Source organism: Aegilops tauschii, chromosome 1, assembly GCF_002575655.3.
Source record: "Aegilops tauschii subsp. strangulata cultivar AL8/78 chromosome 1, Aet v6.0, whole genome shotgun sequence".
NCBI lineage: Eukaryota > Viridiplantae > Streptophyta > Magnoliopsida > Poales > Poaceae > Aegilops > Aegilops tauschii.
Window position 1 is genome coordinate 271,018,002 of NC_053035.3, and position 14,395 is coordinate 271,032,396.

The window sequence follows — 14,395 nt, forward strand, 5'->3', positions numbered from 1 at the left end:
AGAGACATACAAAGTTCAACAAAAGATACCAACTGAAACCACCCTAAAGTGCAATCCACTCGACGGAAGATTCCACTCGGATATCCCAATTCCACTCGACCATGGTAACATCACGCGACCATACAAAGAGTCACTCGGAGTGCAGAAGGCCTAGAGTCAACCTAGGATGGCAACGGTCAGGCATTCACTCCGTCGTCATAAAGATCATTAATAAGCATTACAAGTAACGTCCCAGTCTTAACTCACATTGAATCTTGTGTAACCGAGGGCTACTAGGGGCCTGACGCACTCTATATAAGACACCCCCCTCCTCTGGCACAAGGGTTCGCACCCCCTATAACTTCAACACATATCCAATCGACAAGCCTCCGAGGAACCGAGACGTAGGGTTGTTACCTCCTCCGAGAGGGGCCTGAACTCGTAAACTTGTGTGTACAACCTTGCCGTAGCTAAGACACTGCCTCCTCCTACGTACCCCCTACTCTTACTGCCAGACTCATTCCAACAACAGTTGGAGCCCACCATGGGGCAGGCGTCTTAGCGTCTTCCGGTGAGGTTGCAGTTTTTTTATCTCCATCAACATGGTTTCTCGCGGTGGTTGCTCCCTCGGCCACGAGGTCCGCCTCGGAGCGCTTGTCTTCATCGCCGACGACTCTGCCTGGCTCCAAGAAGCCCCCCTCGACGTCGAGACTCTCCTCGTCCGCGGGGCAACGCACTTTCACGTGAGTGCTTGCGGCGTCCTCCTGCGGCAGCCGTCGACCCAGTATCGGTCGGCTCCCGCGGCATCCACACTCCCTGTTGTTCGCCGTCGCAAGCGATCTGGTCATTGGTGGCTCCAGCGTTGGGTGAGACACGCGGTGGCTCGCCAGTCGACCACCCCTCAAGTTGCAGCAATCGAGCCCGACGAATCCCCGTACGGATTGTTTGATCTGCCGACTGGTCATTTGGATACACTTTCGGAGTGCAGGAGTAACGACCCTTCGGCGGAGGTCCTCATGGTCAACTCCCAGCGCAGCCCACCTGGATTCCGTCGTAGCGGCGGAGGTGGCAGCTACGACCCGTCGCATGAACATGATGAGTATTACCCTCAAGCCCTCACTACGGAATAGAGGGAAGAGCTGCATCGCCGCAACGTCCAGGCCATGCAGACCCCCATCATTGGGAGACCTCCGAGGCTCGGGCCTTGGAGGCTGCGTGCTTGGCCACCCTGGCAAAGCGTATGCGTCTGGAGAATCTCCAGCAAGTACTCGAGGATCACGCTCGTCAGCAGATTCCAGGCTCCAGTCAACGAGCCTCGAGAAGAATGTCAGGTATACCGTACTCTGGTCCAGAATGTTGTAGCAGCAACACGTATAGCAGATTCAGTTCAGCCATCCTGTTCAGAAGCTGGGAGAGGCTTGCAGCAGATCCGAGCATTGCTCCAGGCAGTAGGAGAACAGAACTCAGCTCTCTCTCAGTCGCGCAACAGAATTCATAGCAGATCTGTAGTTGCGGACACGGTTCGGTCGGCGCATAGCCTGAGATCACCTCTGTGGCGTGAAGATCGTGGTTACCGCCAAGATCAGTTGCTTGGTCGGGGCCACGGGCAGTTCGATCCTCGTTATCCCTGTGATGACCACCGTCGAGTGCCCACACCCCCTCCGAGGGGAGGTTCATATGCGCCCCGGCGGTATGATGACAAGCGCACCTTCGGTGACGAGCGTAGGGTTCCAATCGATCCAAGAGGGCCTGGGTTTGATGCGGGGTCACTCCTCGTCCAAGGTTTGGCTGACAGAGGCCGAGCTAACAGAGCAGGGCTCGACAAAGACTGTCTGACTGGACGTAGAGCCTTCATTTCTGGTCCCGAGTGTTTCAGCAGAGCCATCTGAGCCGCTGAGATCCCGCCCAACTTCAGATTAGCTGCTGGTGTGAGCAAGTTCACCGGTGAGTCGAAGCCAGACACTTGGTTGGAAGATTACCGAGTGGCAATGCAGATTGGCGGAGGCAATGATGATGTGGCCATGAAGCACCTTCCCTTGATATGCTTGAAGGCTCAGCCAGAGCTTGGTTGAATCAGTTGGCTCTTGGGAGCATTTTCTGTTGGGAAGATTTGGCCCGAGTGTTCATCAAAACATTCGAAGACACCTACAAGCGACCTGTTGGGCTGACTGAATTGCAGCATTGCATCCAGAAGCCGAGTGAAACTTTGAGAGATTTCATCCAAAGATGGACCACCCTTCACCATGTGGTGGAAAATGTGTTTGAGCATCAAGCAGTTTGCGCCTTCAAGGAGGGCGTCAGATATAGAGAGCTTATCCTAAAATTTGGTCATTCCGAAGATATGTCTCTGAGCAGAATGATGGAAATAGCCACTCGGTATGCAAACGGCGAAGAGGAAGACCGACTCCGCAATGGCAGCGGGAAACCAGTCGGCCAGGACACTGGAGGTGGAAACACCAGTCGGAAGCAAAAGCATAAAGCTGAGCCTGCAGGTCCCGCCGAAGCCGTAGTTCTGAATGTGCACGGGAAGTTTAAAGGAAAGCCTAAAGGGCCGTGGGTGCCCAAAATGGTGAAAGATCAGTCAGGACAAGACGTCTTGGATTTGCCATGTCATATTCGCACGAAGAAAGATGAAGAGGGTAACTTGATTTTGCCCAAGCATACCACTCGACAATGTCGACTCCTGATTCAGTAGTTACGAGAAGGTCAGCCCAGTGAGAAGGACTCTGATAAGGATGAAGAGAAAGAAGAAGATGATGGTTATCCTAAGGTCAATGCTACCTTGGTGATTTTTGCTGATGTCGAGAGCAAAATTTGACTGGAAGTCATTAACAGAGAAGTGAACATGGTTGCTCTGGCAACTACGACGTACTTGAAGTGGTCGAGAACTCCCATTACATTCGACCAGTCAGACCACCCAGCGCATGTTGCCACCCCCGGGCGAAAAGCGTTGGTGGTCGACCCAGTCATTGGGGGCACCCGACTGACTAAAGTCCTTATGGATGGTGGAAGTGGTTTGAACATTCTGTACGCTGAGACCCTCCAAGGGATGGGAATTCCGATGTCCAAACTTAGTGAGAGCAACATGCAGTTCCACGGTGTCATCCCCGGAAAGAAGGCAAAGTCACTTGGACAGATTGCTCTTGATGTGGTTTTCAGTGATTCCAAGAATTACCGCAAGTAGAAGTTGAGGTTTGAGGTAGTGGATTTCCACAGTGCCTATCAAGCTATTTTGGGTAGGCCCGCATATGCTAGTGGCAAAGCCACCGTTCATAATTCTTTCATACATGTCACTCTTGATTCATTGCATATCCCGGTACACCGCCGGAGGCATCATATAGAGTCATATTTTGTTCTAAGTATTGAGTTGTAATTCATGAGTTGTAAGTAAATAAAAGTGTGATGATCATCATTATTAGAGCATTGTCCCAAGTGAGGAAAGGATGATGGAGACTATGATTCCCCCACAAGTTGGGATGAGACTCTGGACTAAATAAAAAAAGAGGCCATAAAAAAAAGAAAAGGCCCAAATAAAAAAATGATGAGAGAAAAAGAGAGAAGGGGCAATGTTACTATCCTTTTACCTCACTTGTGCTTCAAAGTAGCACCGTGATCTTCATAATAGAGAGTCCCTCATTTTGTCACTTTCATATACTAGTGGGGAATTTCATTATAGAACTTGGCTTGTATATTCCAATGATGGGCTTCCTCAAATGCTCGAGGTCTTCGTGAGCAAGCAAGTTGGATGCACACCCACTTAGTTTCTTTTTGAGCTTTCATACACTTACAGCTCTAGTGCATCTGTTGCATGGAAATCCCTATTCCTCGCATTAACATCAATTGATGGGCATCTCCATAGCCCATTGATTAGCCTCGTTGATGTGAGACTTTCTCCTTTTTTTGTCTTCGGACATAACCCCTACCATTATACCTTATTCCACCATAGTGCTATATCCATGGCTTGCGCTCTTGTATTGCGTAAGAGTTGAAAAGGCTGAAGCGCGTTAAAAGTATGAACCAATTGCTTGGCCAAAACCGGGGTCGTACATGATATGAATATTTTTTGTGGGGAAGATGGAGCATAGCCAGACTATATGATTTTGTAGGGATAATTTGCTTTGGCTATGTTATTTTGATAAGACATAATTGCTTAGTTAGTATGCTTGAAGTATTATTGTTTTTATGTCAACATTAAACTTTTATCTTGAATCATATCAAATCTGAATATTCATGCCACAATAAGAAGAATTATATTGAAATTATGCCAAGTAGCATTCCACATCAAAAATTCTGTTTTTATCATTTACCTACTCGAGGACGAGCAGGAATTAAGCTTGGGGATGCTTGATACGTATCCAATGTATATATAATTTTTTATTGTTCCATGCTATATTATATTCTGTTTTGGACATTATTGGGCTTTATTATACACTTTTATATTATTTTTGGGACTAACCTATTGACCGGAGGCTCAGCCCAGAATTCTTGTTTTTTGCCTATTTCAGAGTTTCGCAGAAAAAGAATATCAAACGGAGTCCAAACGGAATGAAACCTTCAGGAACGTGATTTTCGGAACGACCGTGATCCAGAGGACTTGGACCCTACGTCAAGACATCAACCAGGAGGGCACGAGGTAGGGGGCGCGCCTACCCCCCCTAGGTGCGCCCTCCACCCTCGTGGGCCCCCTGTTGCTCCACTGACGTACTCCTTCCTCCTATATATACCTACATACCCCCAAACTACCAGATACGGAGCCAAAAACCTAATTCCACCGCCACAACCTTTTGTACCCGTGAGATCCCATCTTGGGGCCTGTTCCGGAGCTCCGCTGGAGGGGGCATCGATCACGGAGGGCTTCTACATCAACACCATAGCCTCTCCGATGATGTGTGAGTAGTTTACCTCAGAACTTCGGTTCCATAGTTATTAGCTAGATGGCTTCTTCTTCTCTCTTTTTGGATCTCAATACAATGTTCTCCCCCTCTCTCGTGGAGATCTATTCGATGTAATTTTCTTTTGCGGCGTGTTTGTTGAGACCGATGAATTGTGGGTTTATCATCAAGTTTATCTATGAACAATATTTGAATCTCCTCTGAATTCTTTTATGTATGATTGGTTATCTTTGCAAGTCTCTTCGAATTATCATTTTGGTTTGGCCTACTAGATTGATCTTTCTTGCAATGGGAGAAGTGCTTAGCTTTGGGTTCAATCTTGTGGTGTCCTTTCCCAGTGACAGTAGGGGCAGCAAGGCACGTATTGTATTGTTGCCATCGAGGATAACAAGATGGGGTTTATATCATATTGCATGAGTTTATCCCTCTACATCATGTCATCTTGCTTAAAGCGTTACTCTGTTCTTATGAACTTAATACTCTAGATGCATGCTGGATAGCGGTCGATGTGTGGAGTAATAGTAGTAGATGCAGGCAGGAGTCGGTCTACTTGTCTCGGACGTGATGCCTATATACATGATCATACCTAGATATTCTCATAACTATGCTCAATTCTGTCAATTGCTCAACAGTAATTTGTTCACTTACCGTAATACTTATGCTCTTGAGAGAAGCCACTAGTGGAACCTATGCCCCCGGGTCTATTTTCCATCATATTAATCTCCCATCAACAAGCTATTTCCGTTGCCTTTTATTTTGCTTCTATTTTACTTTGCATCTTTATCATAAAAATACCAAAAATATTATCTTATCATATCTATCAGATCTTACTCTCGTAAGTGACCGTGTAGGGATTGACAACACCTTATCGCGTTGGTTGCGAGGATTTATTTGTTTGTGTAGGTGCGAGGGACTCGTGCGTGGCCTCCTACTGGATTGATACCTTGGTTCTCAAAAACCGAGGGAAATACTTACGCTACTTTGATGCATCACCCTTTCCTCTTCAAGGGAAAACCAACGCAGTGCTCAAGAGGTAGCAAGAAGGATTTATGGCGCCGTTGCCGGGGAGTCTACGCAAAAGTCAACATACCAAGTACCCATCACAAACCCTTATCTCCCGCATTACATTATTTGCCATTTGCCTCTCGTTTTCCTCTCCCCCACTTCAGCCTTGCCGTTTTATTCGCCCACTCTTTTTAGTTCGCCTTTTTCGCGCGCTTCTTGTTTGCTCGTGTGTTGGATTGCTTGTTTGTCACGATGGCTCAAGATAATACTAAATTGTGTGACTTCACCAATACCAACAACAATGATTTTCTTAGCACTCCTATTGCTCCTCTTACCGATACTGAATCTTGTGAAATCAATGCTGCTTTGTTGAATCTTGTCATGAAATATCAATTCGCTGGCCTTCCTAGTGAAGATGTCGCTACCCATCTAAATAGCTTCGTTGATTTGTGTGATATGCAAAAGAAGAAAGATGTGGACAATGATATTGTTAAATTGAAGCTATTTCCTTTTTCGCTTAGAGATCGTGCTAAAGCTTGGTTTTCATCTTTGCCTAAAAATAGTATTGATTCTTCGAATAAGTGCAAAGATGCTTTTATCACTAAATATTTTCCTCCCGCTAAGATCATCTCTCTTAGAAACGATATTATGAATTTTAAGCAACTTGATCATGTACATGTTGCACAAGCTTGGGAGAGGATGAAATTAATGATACGTAATTTCCCTACGCATGGTTTGAATTTGTGGATGATTATACAAAAAATTTATGCCGGATTGAATTTTGCTTCTAGAAATCTTTTAGATTCGGCCGCGAGAGGCACTTTTATGGAAATCACTTTAGGAGAAGCTACTAAACTCCTAGATAATATTATGGTTAATTATTCTCAATGGCACACTGAAACATCTAATAATAAAAAAGTGCATGCGATAGAAGAAATTAATGTTTTGAGTGGAAAGATAGATGAACTTATGAAATTATTTGCTACTAAGAGTGTTTCTTCTGATCCTAATGATATGCCTTTGTCAACTTTGTTTGAGAATAATAATGAACCTATGGATGTGAATTTTGTTGGTAGGAATAATTTTGGTAACAACGCGTATAGAGGAAACTTTAATCCTAGGCCTTATCCTAGTAATTCCTCTAATAATTATGGTAATTCCTACAACAATTCTTATGGAAACTTTAATAAGATGCCTTCTGAATTTGAGACTAGTGTTAAGGAATTTATGAATTCGCAAAAGAATTTCAATGCTTTGCTTGAAGAAAAATTGCTTAAAGTTGATGAATTGGCTAGGAACGTTGATAGAATTTCTCTTGATGTTGATTCTTTATAACTTAGATCTATTCCTCCTAAGCAATATATCAATGAGTCTCTCAAAGCCATGAGAATTTCCATTGATGAGTGCAAAGAAAGAACCGCTAGGATGCGTGCTAAGAAAGATTGCTTTGTGAAAGCGTGTTCTTCAAATTTCTATGAAAATAAAGATGAAGATCTAAAAGTTATTGATGTGTCCCCGATTAAATCTTTGTTTTGCAATATGAATCTTGATAATGATGGGACTGAATATGATCCAACTTTACCTAGAAGGCGTTCTAGAAATTCGGAGTTTTTAGATCTTGAAGCTAAAATTGATAAAAGTGGGCTTGAAGAGATCAAAACATTAGATATTAATGAACCCACTATTTTGGATTTCAAGGAATTTAATTATGATAATTGCTCTTTGATAGATTGTATTTCCTTGTTGCAATCCATGCTAAATTCTCCTCATGCTTATAGTCAAAATAAAGCCTTTACCAAACATATCGTTGATGCTTTGATGCAATCTTACGAAGAAAAACTTGAGTTGGAAGTTTCTATCCCTAGAAAACTTTATGATGAGTGGGAACCTACTATTAAAATTAAAATTAAAGATCATGAATGCTATGCTTTGTGTGATTTGGGTGCTAGTGTTTCCACGATTCCAAAAACTTTATGTGATTTATTAGGTTTCCGTGAATTTGATGATTGCTCTTTAAACTTGCACCTTGCGGATTCCACTATTAAGAAACCTATGGGAAGAATTAATGATGTTCTTATTGTTGAAAATAGGAACTATGTGCCCGTAGACTTTATTGTTCTTGACATAGATTGCAATCCTTCATGTCCTATTATTCTTGGTAGACCTTTCCTTAGAACGATTGGTACAATTATTGATATGAAGGAAGGGAATATTAGATTCCAATTTCCATTAAAGAAAGGCATGGAACACTTCCCTAGAAAGAAAACAAAATTACCTCATGAATCTATTATGAGAGCCACTTATGGATTGCCTACCAAAGATGGCAATACCTAGATCTATCCTTGCTTTTATGCCTAGCTAGGGGCGTTAAACGATAGCGCTTGTTGGGAGGCAACCCAATTTTATTTCTAGTTTTTTTTGCTTCTGTTTAGGAATAAATATTTGATCTAGCCTCTGTTAGATGTGTTTTTATGTTATAATTAGTGTTTGTGCCAAGTTTAACCTATAGGATCTTCTTGGATGATAGTTATTTGATCTTGCTGTAAATTCCAGAAACTTTCTATTCACGAAAATAATTGTTAAAAATCACCAGAACGTGATAACATATTGATTTCAATTGTTGCTGATCAATAAACAAATTGTCTAGGTCTTCCTATTTTTGCTGAATTTTTGGAGTTCCAGAAGTTTGAGTTAGTTACAGATTACTACAGACTGTTCTGTTTTTGACAGATTCTGTTTTTCGTGTGTTGTTTGCTTATTTTGATGAATCTATGGCTAGTAAAATAGTTTATAAACCATAGAGAAGTTGGAATACAGTAGGTTTAACACCAATATAAATAAATAATGAGTTCATTACAGTACCTTGAAGTGTTCTTTTGTTTTCTTTCGCTAACGGAGCTTACGAGATTTTCTGCTGAGTTTTGTGTTGTGAAGTTTTCAAGTTTTGGGTGAAAGATTTGATGGATTATGGAACAAGGAGTGGCAAGAGCCTAAGCTTGGGGATGCCCATGGCACCACAAGGTAATATTCAAGGACAACCAAGAGCCTAAGCTTGGGGATGCCTCGGAAGGCATCCCCTCTTTCGTCTACTTCCATCGGTAACTTTACTTGGAGCTATATTTTTATTCACCACATGATATGTGTTTTGCTTGGACCGTCTTGTATTATTTGAGTCTTTATTTGTTAGTTTACCACAATCATCCTTGCTGTACACACCTTTTGAGAGAGTCACACTTGATTCGGAATTTATTAGAATACTCTATGTGCTTCACTTATATATTTTTTGAGCTATATAGTTTTTGCTCTAGTGCTTCACTTATATCTTTTAGACATGGTGGTGGATTTGTTTTATAGAAAATATTGATCTCTCATGCTTTGCTTATATTATTTTGAGAGTCTTAAAATAGCATGGCAATTTGCTTTAATTAATATCATGAGAAATTTGATGCTTGTTAATTGTTTTGAGATATAAAGGTAGTAATATCATAGTTGTGCTAGTTGAGTAATTGTGGAATTGGAAAATACATGTGTTGGAGTTTGTGATTCCCGTAGCATGCACGTATGGTGAACCGTTATGTAACGAAGTCGGAGCATGAAGTATTTGTTGATTTTCTTCCTTTGTGTGGCGGTCGGGATCGCGCGATGGTTAACTCCTACCAACCCTTCCCCTAGGAGCATGCGTAGTAGTACTTTGCTTCGAGGGCTAATAAATTTTTGCAATAAGTATATGAGTTTTTTATGACTAATGTGAGTCCATGGATTATACGCACACTTACCTTTCCGCAATTTTCTAGCCTCTTCGGTACCGCGCATTGCCCTTTCTCACCTTGAGAGTTGGTGCAAACTTCGCCGGTGCATCCAAACCCCGTGATATGATATGCTCTATCACACATAAACCTCCTTATATCTTCCTCAAAACAGCCACCATACCTACCTATCATGGCATTTCCATAGCCATTCCGAGATACATTGCCATGCAACTTTCCACCGTTTCATTTATCATGACATACTCCATTATTGTCATATTGCTTTGCATGATCATGTAGTTGACATTGTATTTGTGGCAAAGCCACCGTTCATAATTCTTTCATACATGTCGCTCTTGATTCATTGCATATCCCGGTACACCGCCGGAGGCATTCATATAGAGTCATATTTTGTTCTAAGTATTGAGTTGTAATTCATGAGTTGTAAGTAAATAAAAGTGTGATGATCATCATTATTAGAGCATTGTCCCAAGTGAGGAAAGGATGATGGAGACTATGATTCCCCCACAAGTCGGGATGAGACTCTGGACTAAATAAAAAAAGAGGCCATAAAAAAAGAGAAAAGGCCCAAATAAAAAAATGATGAGAGAAAAAGAGAGAAGGGGCAATGTTACTATCCTTTTACCTCACTTGTGCTTCAAAGTAGCACCGTGATCTTCATAATAGAGAGTCCCTCATTTTGTCACTTTCATATACTAGTGGGAAATTTCATTATAGAACTTGGCTTGTATATTCCAATGATGGGCTTCCTCAAATGCTCGAGGTCTTCGTGAGCAAGCAAGTTGGATGCACACCCACTTAGTTTCTTTTTGAGCTTTCATACACTTACAGCTCTAGTGCATCTGTTGCATGGCAATCCCTATTCCTCGCATTAACATCAATTGATGGGCATCTCCATAGCCCGTTGATTAGCCTCGTTGATGTGAGACTTTCTCCTTTTTTTGTCTTCCCACATAACCCCTACCATTATACCTTATTCCACCATAGTGCTATATCCATGGCTTGCGCTCTTGTATTGCGTAAGAGTTGAAAAGGCTGAAGCGCGTTAAAAGTATGAACCAATTGCTTGGCCAAAACCGGGGTCGTACATGATATGAATATTTTTTGTGGGGAAGATGGAGCATAGCCAGACTATATGATTTTGTAGGGATAATTTGCTTTGGCTATGTTATTTTGATAAGACATAATTGCTTAGTTAGTATGCTTGAAGTATTATTGTTTTTATGTCAACATTAAACTTTTATCTTGAATCATATCAAATCTGAATATTCATGCCACAATAAGAAGAATTATATTGAAATTATGCCAAGTAGCATTCCACATCAAAAATTCTGTTTTTATCATTTACCTACTCGAGGACGAGCAGGAATTAAGCTTGGGGATGCTTGATACGTATACAACGTATATATAATTTTTTATTGTTCCATGCTATATCATATTCTGTTTTGGACAATATTGGGCTTTATTATACACTTTTATATTATTTTTGGGACTAACCTATTGACCGGAGGCTCAGCCCAGAATTCTTGTTTTTTGCCTATTTCAGAGTTTCGCAGAAAAAGAATATCAAACGGAGTCCAAACGGAATGAAACCTTCAGGAACGTGATTTTCGGAACGACCGTGATCCAGAGGACTTGGACCCTACGTCAAGACATCAACCAGGAGGGCACGAGGTAGGGGGCGCGCCTACCCCCCTAGGTGCGACCTCCACCCTCGTGGGCCCCCTGTTGCTCCACCGACGTACTCCTTCCTCCTATATATACCTACATACCCCCAAACTACCAGATACGGAGCCAAAAACCTAATTCCACCGCCGCAACCTTCTGTACCCGTGAGATCCCATCTTGGGGCCTGTTCCGGAGCTCCGCCGAAGGGGGCATCGATCACGGAGGGCTTCTACATCAACACCATAGCCTCTCCGATGATGTGTGAGTAGTTTACCTCAGACCTTAGGGTCCATACTTATTAGCTAGATGGCTTCTTCTCTCTTTTCGGATCTCAATACAATGTTCTCCCCCTCTCTCATGGAGATCTATTCAATGTAATTTTCTTTTGCGGTGTGTTTGTTGAGACCGATGAATTGTGGGTTTATGATCAAGTTTATCTATGAACAATATTTGAATCTCCTCTGAATTCTTTTATGTATGATTGGTTATCTTTGCAAGTCTCTTCGAATTATCATTTTGGTTTGGCCTACTAGATTGATCTTTCTTGCAATGGGAGAAGTGCTTAGCTTTGGGTTCAATCTTGTGGTGTCCTTTCCCAGTGACAGTAGGGGCAGCAAGGCACGTATTGTATTGTTGCCATCGAGGATAACAAGATGGGGTTTATATCATATTGCATGAGTTTATCCCTCTACATCATGTCATCTTGCTTAAAGCGTTACTCTGTTCTTATGAACTTAATACTCTAGATGCATGCTGGATAGCGGTCGATGTGTGGAGTAATAGTAGTAGATGCAGGCAGGAGTCGGTCTACTTGTCTCGGACGTGATGCCTATATACATGATCATACCTAGATATTCTCATAACTATGCTCAATTCTGTCAATTGCTCAACAGTAATTTGTTCACTTACCGTAATACTTATGCTCTTGAGAGAAGCCACTAGTGGAACCTATGCCCCCGGGTCTATTTTCCATCATATTAATCTCCCATCAACAAGCTATTTCCGTTGCCTTTTATTTTGCTTCTATTTTACTTTGCATCTTTATCATAAAAATACCAAAAATATTATCTTATCATATCTATCAGATCTTACTCTCGTAAGTGACCGTGTAGGGATTGACAACACCTTATCGCGTTGGTTGCGAGGATTTATTTGTTTGTGTAGGTGCGAGGGACTCGTGCGTGGCCTCCTACTAGATTGATACCTTGGTTCTCAAAAACCGAGGGAAATACTTACGCTACTTTGATGCATCACCCTTTCCTTTTGAAGGGAAAACCAACGCAGTGCTCAAGAGGTAGCAAGGGGGGCCACGAGGTGCCCATGAGGCAGGGGGCGCGCCCCAGGGGGGTGGGCGCGCCCTGGACCCTCGTGGCAAAATGGTGGGTCCCCCTGGTGTGTTCTCAGTGCCAGATATTCTTAAATATTCTAGAAAAAAATCATATTTCAATTTTAGGGATTTGGAGAACTTTTATTTTTGGGGTATTTTTTATTGCAAGGATAATTCAGAAAACAGACAGAAAATACTATTTTTGCTTTATTTAATCTAAATAACAGAAGGTAAAAGGAAGGTAGAGAGAGTTGTGCTTTCTAACTTCATCCATCTCATGCTCATCAAAAGGAATCCACTAACAAGGTTGATAAAGTCTTGTTAACAAACTCATTCCAAATCGCATGAAACCGGAGAAATTTCGAATAACACTAGGTTACCTCAACGGGGATATGCACATCCCCAACAATAAGAATATCATATTTCTTCTTGATAGTAGGTAGAGGAAATTCAAAACCTCCAATAGTAATAGTTGAAATTTTTCCAATAGAATTGATACTATGGACTTGAGGTTGTTTCCTCGGAAAATGTACCGTATGCTCATTTCCATTAACATGAAAAGTGACATTGCCTTTGTTGCAACCTGCAGTATTCAAAAAGGGTCTACCAAGGATAATCGACATACTATCGTCCTCGGGAATATCAAGAATAACAAAGTCCGTTAAGATAGTAACGTTTGCAACCAGAACAGGCACATCCTCACAAATACCGACAGGTATAGAGGTTGATTTATCGGCCATTTGCAAAGATATTTTAGTAGGTGCCAACTTATTCAAATCAAGTCTACGATATAAAGAGAGAGGCATAACACTAACACCGGCTCCAAGATCACATAAAGCAGTTTTAACATAGTTTCTTTTAATGGAGCAAGGTATAGTTGGTACCCCTGGATCTCCAAGTTTCTTAGGTATTCCACCTTTAAAAGTATAATTAGCAAGCATGGTGGAAATTTCAGTCTCCGGTATATTTCTTTTATTTGTAACAATTTCTTTCATGTACTTAGCATAAGGACTCATTTTAAGCATATCAGTCAAACGCATACACAAAAAGATAGGTCTAATCATTTCAGCAAAGCGCTCAAAATCCTCATCATCCTTTTTCTTGGATGGTTTGGGAGGAAAAGGCATGGGTTTCTAAACCCATGGTTCTCTTTCTTTACCATGCTTCCTAGCAATGAAGTCTCTCTTATCATAACGTTGATTCTTTGATTGTGGGTTATCAAGATCAACAGCAGGTTCAATCTCTACATCATTGTTATTGCTAGGTTGAGCATCAACATGAACATCATCATTAACATTATCACTAGGTTCATGTTCATCACCAGATTGTGTTTCGGCATTAGAAATAGAAATATCATTGGGATTCTCAGGTGTGTCAACAACAGGTTCACTAGAAGCATGCAAAGTCCTATCATTTTTCTTTTTTTTCTTTTTAGAAAGACTAGGTGCATCAACATTAGTTCTCTGAGAATCTTGCTCAATTATCTTAGGGTGGCCCTCAGGATACAAAGGTTCCTGAGTCATTTTACCCCCTCTAGTCATAACTCTAATAGCATTATCATTTTTCTTATTATTTAATTCATTGAGCAAATCATTTTGAGCTTTAAGCACTTGCTCTACTTGAGTGGTAACCATATAAGCATGTTTACTAATGAGTTTAAGTTCACCTTTAACTCTAGACATATAATCACTCAAGTGTTCAATCATATAAGCATTACGTTTCAATTGTCTACCAACATAAGCATTGAAGTTTTCTTG